Below are 8,384 nucleotides of genomic sequence, written 5' to 3' on the forward strand. Positions count from 1 at the left end.
TATACATCTCTATCTCTCTCTATCTAGCTCTCTTATATATCTCTACATCTCTCTATCACCCATCTTATACACTATTTGTTTGATAATTTAAAAACGGTACATTAGTAAAAGATATATCAACATGAGCGCGCAAGATCTTACCGTCAGTGGTATCTATATAGTATCTCTATATCTCTACATTGCAGTTTATATTCTACTATGTATAACTTGTAACTTGCATTGCTTTGCATAACTTACGGATGGTTCTCTCTGAACAGACGGCCTGCGATGCAAGCAGCCAGTAATTAACAACCCACAGCTGCATGCTTGCACTGACAGTACGTTATGGTATATAATATATATATACTGTATGTAATAATGTATATAATAATTATGTCCATGTTAATTAAAACTTACACTACTTGTCATCACGTGTGTGCGGTCGCAGCTGAGAAGTTCGAGACAAGCATGTAAACAAAATATGAAAGATGGAGATCTCTAAGCGCACTGTATAGTTCAGGTGTTATAATGAGATCACGTGAGAAAGAAGCCCGTCTCATGGTGTGCCGATATCCCGTTAAAATTACAGGTACCGAAGTGGTTAATTTATTTATACGCACTGTTAAACTATTTCCGCGGGAGATGGCGCCACGATGTTACATTTTATTACTACAAGCCAATTTCGCATTTCGAAAATCGCAGAATCAGAAAGTTTTAGCTTGATTATTTCACACGCGCGTTTAATTCAAATGGACAAAATTTAACATTGTTTCCAAATTGTTAACAGAAAGCTGAAGAGAATTTCCTCAATCTCATAGAAGATCCCTTATCTTATTCTAATACGATATCTCATATAATCGGTCTCTATAGAGATAGATATCTCTATATTATATACTCCTGATATAATCACCAGATCCTTCACGCCTGGCATTACACTATCGAGGAATTCTTTAACTGCCCATTAAACTGATATCTTATTTGATATTTTCGACGTAAGTCAATCTAGAAATGCAGAGAACGCTACTCTGGCTGGAAACCACTGACAAATTTATCACGGAGTTGTTTTATGTATGTTTCGTTCAATTTTGTTTAGTTGAAATGAGTAAATAGTTATTTCTACTAGTACAGTAGGCTGCATAGATGAACAGACATAGAAACAACTAAAACCATAAATTATGCCAACATTTTTAAGCGGTCGTTTCACTCTATTCAGTCAATATCAATCGTTCCAAGCAGGTACGTTGATCCATTTCACACTCCCATAATATCTATCGTACACGTAGTTCACACATACACGCACACAGACAGTGAATAAAGAAAGTGCATGCTCTCACATCAAAGCTAAAGCCAGACGAACAAATATTTCTGATATCGATCTCCGTAAGACAATGGCGAGCGACTCCATCCTTAAGAGAGAACTAACACGGCATCATCATCATCGTCGTCCTTGCACTCGCTACGTATACAAAACTTCACCGTCAAATTAGGTTCGTCACTCGAAACCGGCATTATTTATTATTACATTACCATTACGATTATTATTATTATTACATCCGGGGGGTCTTAGTATTTTTCCGTATGGTAAACTAACGCGTGATGGTAACCTTTGGCACAGACACGGGTTGTTAAACCAAATTTTTTTCCAGCAAATTTTGAAGAAAAAAAAACAAGTCGAACGCGACTTAGTGTTAGTCTAATGCTAATAATAAGCACTATAACTGTATACAAAGTTTCACGTTCATCGATTCGCGTTTTTTTTCGCGGTCGTTTTATTCGGTGACGAGTGGCTAGCGCTGGTTGTTCACCCTATAGCTATTGTACAGCAGCTTCTATCTTCCTCTCTCTCTCTGTCCTCTCACCCTCTCTCTCTAAGTCTCCCCCGCTTTCTCTGTTTCGCTGTCTCTCTCCCTCTCTCCCCATTTCTCTTTGTCTCTCGCCCTCTCTCTCTGTCTCTCTCCCCATTTCTCTCTGTCCCTCGCCCTCTCTCTCTGTCTCTCTCCCCATTTGTCTCTGTCTCTCTCTTCCCCTCTCGCTCTCCCTCTCTCCCCCTCTCTCTTATAAACCTGCCTGTAAGTTTACATGCAATAGTATTCGTCCCCCTCATCGCTGTTATCGCGGCAGATAAACGTAAAGGAACCCCGTTATAGTACGAAGTTGTGGATGGAGTAACGGCCTCGCTTCTAGCAGTAGCGTTACAGCAGAGAGCATTGCAGCCTACAGGCACACAGAATAACGCACTCCTGCATCTAACTCGAAAACTATAGCCCTTCGCTCTGTCACAGGCCTGTGGCAGGGCGAAAGGCTATAGTTCTAGAGCTATCTTGCATCACTTTACATATACACTTGGGAGAGGTAAGCTGTCAGTCTGTGCTGCACTCAGTAGATAGCAGATACGATTCACACATACACACTTGCATACGCATACACGGAAACGTACATATATCACCATTACCCGGTATACGGTATACCTCCATGGCGACTGGGGGCCCGGGGGATATTTTAGCGAGTGGCCGTGTAGAGGAAGGGATACTGGGAGGCGTTTAGAAATATGGCCCGCCCGACCACTCTAACTCCGAAAACAATTGTGATTATAGAGATGGGTGAAGCTGCATGTCACAACTCCAACACGCACGCACGCACGCACGCACGCACGCACGCACGCACGCACGCACGCCGGGACTTGTTGCAAGACAATGGGGCATAGAAGCGTAAGAATTCCCTCTCTTTCTCTTTCCCTATCCCCCCTCTCTCTCGCCATCGTCTCCCTCAAAATGCTAGCCGTCACATTGAATGCCGCATCAAGGTCAACGTCGTCACGCCGTATTCTGACCCGTCGCGAGAGAAGTATGGTACAATCATAGGCATCTAAACTACGAACCGCTTGAGAGAACCTCTGATCATGATGCGGGTCTACCTTCACGCGACCGAACACGCGGACCTTCGCGCGTGTTCCACGAGCGAAACAAACGTCGCGAGAGCAACACGCGATTTTACACTCATTCTGCCGCGGAAAAACACACACACACACACACGCACACGCACACGCACACGCACACACACGAAGTATTCGGATTTCGTTTCACGACTACCGAGAAGCATTTAGAGCATACGATATATAGGAGAAATCAAACGTACGACGTACACTCGGTTACAATGTGGCGCGCGCGCGGGGTCGGTAACAAAAGCTAAATAAATAATCTCTCTCCGACTTTCTCTCCGTCTCGACAAATTTACAAATTATGTACAAAAATAGCTACAAAGTTGCTTCAGCAAATGCTGCCGTGAGTCACCACTAGAGGGCGCACGATGCCGCTGTGTATCAACACTAGAGGGTGCACAATGCTGCTGTGTATCAACACTAGGGGGCGCACAATGCTGCTGTGTATTAACACTAGAGGGCGCACACAAACTGACGTCGCATCTGAAGGGCAAGGATCCTTGTTCTTCGCGACCTGGTTGTCACAGCACGCTTCCACGAATTTAGTTTTTTATTATTACAGATCTTCGGCGACACTCGGCTGCGCTACCTACGTGCAGCACTCTTACAGTGACTCTTACAGTGACAATGACGAGCCAGATATCAGCTGTTGTGTTCGCACGACCCCACGAACAAATCCGACGTGCGATACACAACAACAATTATTACACAAGTTTTTAGCAGCAGCATCTGTAACAGTACGAGTAGCAGCAGCAAGTTCTGAAAAAACTTTGTACGATCAAACCTATCATAATATACTCGCGTCTGCGCGACGACGATGACGTCACCGTCACTATGGTTACGCTCACACGAAAACCGCAAACGATGCAAGCAGCGACATTAGAGATGCGAATTAGACGCGGGAATGTTTGTCCCTGGTGTACGTGCGTCTGTGCGTGCGTCCGTGCGTGCGTGCATGTGTATGCACTTGTACGATAGCAGATATTCGTGTAACACGCACATACACATAGATACTCCTGATACACACAGATGCACGCACGCAGACCACATGTACGCGCGCACACGCATAGATGCACGCACGAACGCACGCACACCATATGCATGCGCGCACACATGCATAGATGCGCGCGCGCAAACACACACACAGAAGTACGCATGCACGCACACCATATGCATGCGCGCGCACACACAGAGACGCACGCACGCGCACCAATTGCACGCACGCACGCACGCACGCACACACGCACGCGAACAATATTCGTGAGTGATAGATAGTGCAGTCAGCTGGTGTGTATCTTGTCACACACGTAATCACACTAGACGGCTGAGGTAGCAAAGCACTGCCCAGGACATATGTCACCCCCTCTCCTCCTCCATAGCTCCCGCTACCATAAACCTCACTGCACTGCGTAGTTGATAAGTATTCGCAAATCATAACGATAACAATAATAATAACAATAATATTAGTAATAATAATAATAATATTCGTAGTGCAGAGAACGTTATGATAAGTTGATGTGCAAATATGGAGGCGGGAGGTGGGAGGGACAGCGCATGCGTGATGTGGGCTTAACCACAGCAGGTTAGAGCAGACATACAGCGTACATAGCAATTACAGGACAGCAGCTAATTCTGACAGCGCACTGCTTATCGTTACACTGACTGCCATATTGCAAGATCAATCAATATCTAAGCAACGCTGGTGGCGCCGCACCTGGCGAAATAAAAAGTGCATGACAGTCAGGATGACCTTTCGGGATTGGGATGTTGACCTACAGGGTTAGGGAGGGTTGTTCAGACCCCTCCACAGGATTCATTACCCAAACCTAAAGCTTAGTAAAACGTTATCGGTAACTACATATCACATATTTAATGTCCCCCACTCACGAAGAAGGTAGAAGGTCCAAGAGGTTCCTGTCACAGGCCATTTATATCGGCAGTAAGATAAATAATACATTAACGTATATAAATGTATATACACATACATACACGTGCATGCATATATATATATATATATATATATATATATATATATATCAAGAGGAGCTTTCTATTATGAACTCTTGATATATATATATATATATATATATACACACACACACACATATATATATATATACATGTATTATCTTACTCCTTATTACATACATATATACTCACACACACACATACCGTGTACATGTGCGTGCGTGCGTGCGTGCGTGCGTGCGCGGGCGTGCGTGCATGTGGATAGACCCTAGCACACACGAGACACTAGTTAATCTCACAGCTATGTCACTGCCAGCATACAGAGGTAAAGAACGCACACACGTAAGGCAGTCCACGCGCGCACCACCACCGACGCACACCAGGTGGCGTTTTCGAGCACGGCACGCCTATGACGCCACGTCGTCGTGACACAATGCGTGACGTCTGCTGCACGTCACGTACACGTCAGCATCTCTCACGGAACCTCCCCTCTCGACCACCGACCGATTTATACTATCCATCACTCGACAACAGAAAGCACACAGGTAAAGCTTTGCGATTCGACTATACACATGTAATGACGCGCCGTCGCTACGCACATCTACTGACTACTACAGCCATCAAACATCAAAGCATGAGCACCATATATATACATACACACCAACACACGGTCACGCGCCGCGTCCACCCCGCACTGTCCCCCATACTGTCACCCTGTCACCCCCCCCCCTGCTGTCACATCCCCTCACCCCCTGCTGTCACCCTCCCCCTTGCTATCACCCTCTCCCTGCAGTCAACCTGTTCCCCCTCCCCCCTGCTGTCACCCTTCCCCTCGCTATGTACACTCTGTCATTCCTTCGGTGACAGGGGGGGACAGTGCGTGGACAATATTTACACGCGGACTGCGAGCATGCAGCAGCCCCCCTATCGCTTCTCCTTCTTCTTCTCAGTGTCCCTCCGCTCCTCCTTGCGCTCTTTCTTCTCCTCTCTCTTGCGCAGCTCCTGCTCCTTGCGCAGCTTCTCTATCACTGTCGACGACGGAGACTCCCTCCTCTCCCGCTCTCGCCGTGCATCCTCCTTCTTCTGCTGCTCCCCCTCTCGCCGCGACGGCCTCTCCTTCCCCTTCACGTCCGCCTCCCTGGGGAAGGTCTTCGCCCGTGCGCCGCCCCTCTCTCCCGCCGCCGCCGCCGCTGCCTCCCCCGCGACCTTCCTCGCTCCCGGGTCGGTCGGCGGCAGCGCCGCGTCCTTGAGGATCTCCAAGGTCGCGGCGTGATGCTGCGGTGGCGGCGTCGGCGCAGTGATGGAGACGGCCGGCAGATGGTCGGTCGTCGTCGTCGCCGCGGCAACCGCGGCCGCGCTCGGATGCAGGCGGTCGAACGAGCCGCTGCGGCGCACGACCCCCGCCCCCGCCCCACCCGCCGCCACGTCCTGACTCTTCGGCCGCGTGAGCGTCTTCTTGACGAACGCGCCCGCCGCTGCGCCGGCGCCCCCTACGCGCAGCGCGTACCCCTGCGCGGCCGACAGCGGCATCGCGAGTGGGGACGGTGAGCGCGTCGGTGACGCGGCGGTAGGGGGCACCGGCGACGGAGACGGCGTGCGCGCGAGCGGCGACAGCGGGATGTGTCCGACGGACTTGCGGCGGTGCGGCGACGTGAACGTCTTTGCGAGCTTGTGCTTGAGGCCGTGCAGCGTGTTCGGACGCGTGTACTGCGCGGCGGCCGTCGCCGCGGCAACCGTCGAGCTCGCGGGAGAGTTGGGCACGCTGGAGCCGGGAGAGGAACTCAGCGAAGAGTTACCTGCAGCACAGCAAACACCTGCGATCGTCAGCAGCCGACATTACACACACACGCGCGTGGGCTGGTCTACGATTGATGCAGGGGGCGCTAGTCTACGATTGATGCAGGGGGCGCTAGTCTACGATTGATGCAGGGGGCGCTAGTCTACGATTGATGCAGGGGGCGCTAGTCTACGATTGATACGGGGGCGCTAGTCTACGATTGATGCAGGGGGCGCTAGTCTACGATTGATGCAGGGGGCGCTAGTCTACGATTGATGCAGGTAACACTAGTCTACTACTACCCTAATCATCAATCAATGCACATGGCGCAAAGTATATCACATCTCATCGTTCACACCATCGACACATTGAGGGCGTTATTAGAGTATTTCTGATGGTCATTGAATTGATGCATTCTGCATTCATATACGATCGCTGATAATCTATGTCGAGGGCACTAGTAGCGCATGATCATTGATCACTGATCAATAAATGCAGACGGCGCAAGCATACGATTGATGCGGAGGGCACCGCTTCACTACCGCTCGCAGTCGCGCCCACCAGGGGGCGTTCGTGCGATACTCGACTACTCACCTGTAGAGTGCGCTGAGTCAGGCGGAGACAGGATGCGGTTGTTGGGGGGAGACTTCCCCGCGCGCGTCGGGGAGCCGGACAGACTCTCCGTGGAGGACAGCGAGCGATTCAGCGACGAGGAGAAGCTACGACTCGGCGTGATGACGGGGGAGGAGACGACCGGGTGGATGCCCTCCGCACTCGCTCGCTTGTTACTCAACCTGTCAGTATGTAGATATATATATATATATATAATAGAGAGAGAGAGAGAGTGAGAGGGGGAGAGAGAGATGTCCCTAGAGAAAGAGAGAAGAGGAGAGAAAGAGAGCGATGGAGACAGAGAGGGGGAGGGGAGAGAGAGAGAGAGAGAGCAAGAAATCCAGTTAATATTAATCAATTACCATTTTTATAATCAATTGAAACAAGACTTCCCACTCCAACTTACATCTTACTCGACCTTGTGATTATATAATTTCAAACTAACAATTACCATAATGAACACTGAAAAATAAAACACGATCAAATAACTTTCTTTTCCAAACAAGCAGTATTAAGAAAGCTCACACGCCGCGCATTAGGACAACTCGAGAGATAACAGTCTTTCCCCGCATGTCGCGGACGGATCGGACATTGCACCACAGCGCCACCTACCGTCGGAACAGCGATGAGCGGCGGCGTTTCTCCGTCTCGCTGCGCTTGTGTTGCCGCCGGCGACCGTTACCGCGGCCGCGCGCCATCTTGCTCTGTGACAGCGAGCGCTTGCGTCCGCCAGCCTTGATTGATGTGTTGTCGAGCGGCACTGAGCGAATGTTCAGCCATGATCCACCGGACAGGATGAGGTGAATCACCTGATGAAAGAGAGAGAGAGATGATGATGATGATGATGATGATGATGATGATGATGATGATGATGATGATGATGATGATGATGATAATGATCACCCTGTAACACTAACAGAGAGAGAGAGAGAGAGAGCCAGAAAGAGAGCGAGGGCGAGAGAGAGAGAGAGAGAGAGAGAGAGAGAGAGAGAGAGAGAGAAGAGAGAGAGAGAGAGAGAGAGAGAGAGAGAGAGAGAGAGAGAGAGAGAGAGAGAGAGAGAGAGAGAGAGAGAGAGAGAGAGAGAGAGAGAGAGAGAGAGAGAGAGAGAG

The sequence above is a fragment of the Priapulus caudatus genome, unplaced genomic scaffold, assembly GCF_000485595.1.
Source record: "Priapulus caudatus unplaced genomic scaffold, Priapulus_caudatus-5.0.1 Scaffold538, whole genome shotgun sequence".
In the NCBI taxonomy this organism is placed as follows: domain Eukaryota; kingdom Metazoa; phylum Priapulida; class Priapulimorpha; order Priapulimorphida; family Priapulidae; genus Priapulus; species Priapulus caudatus.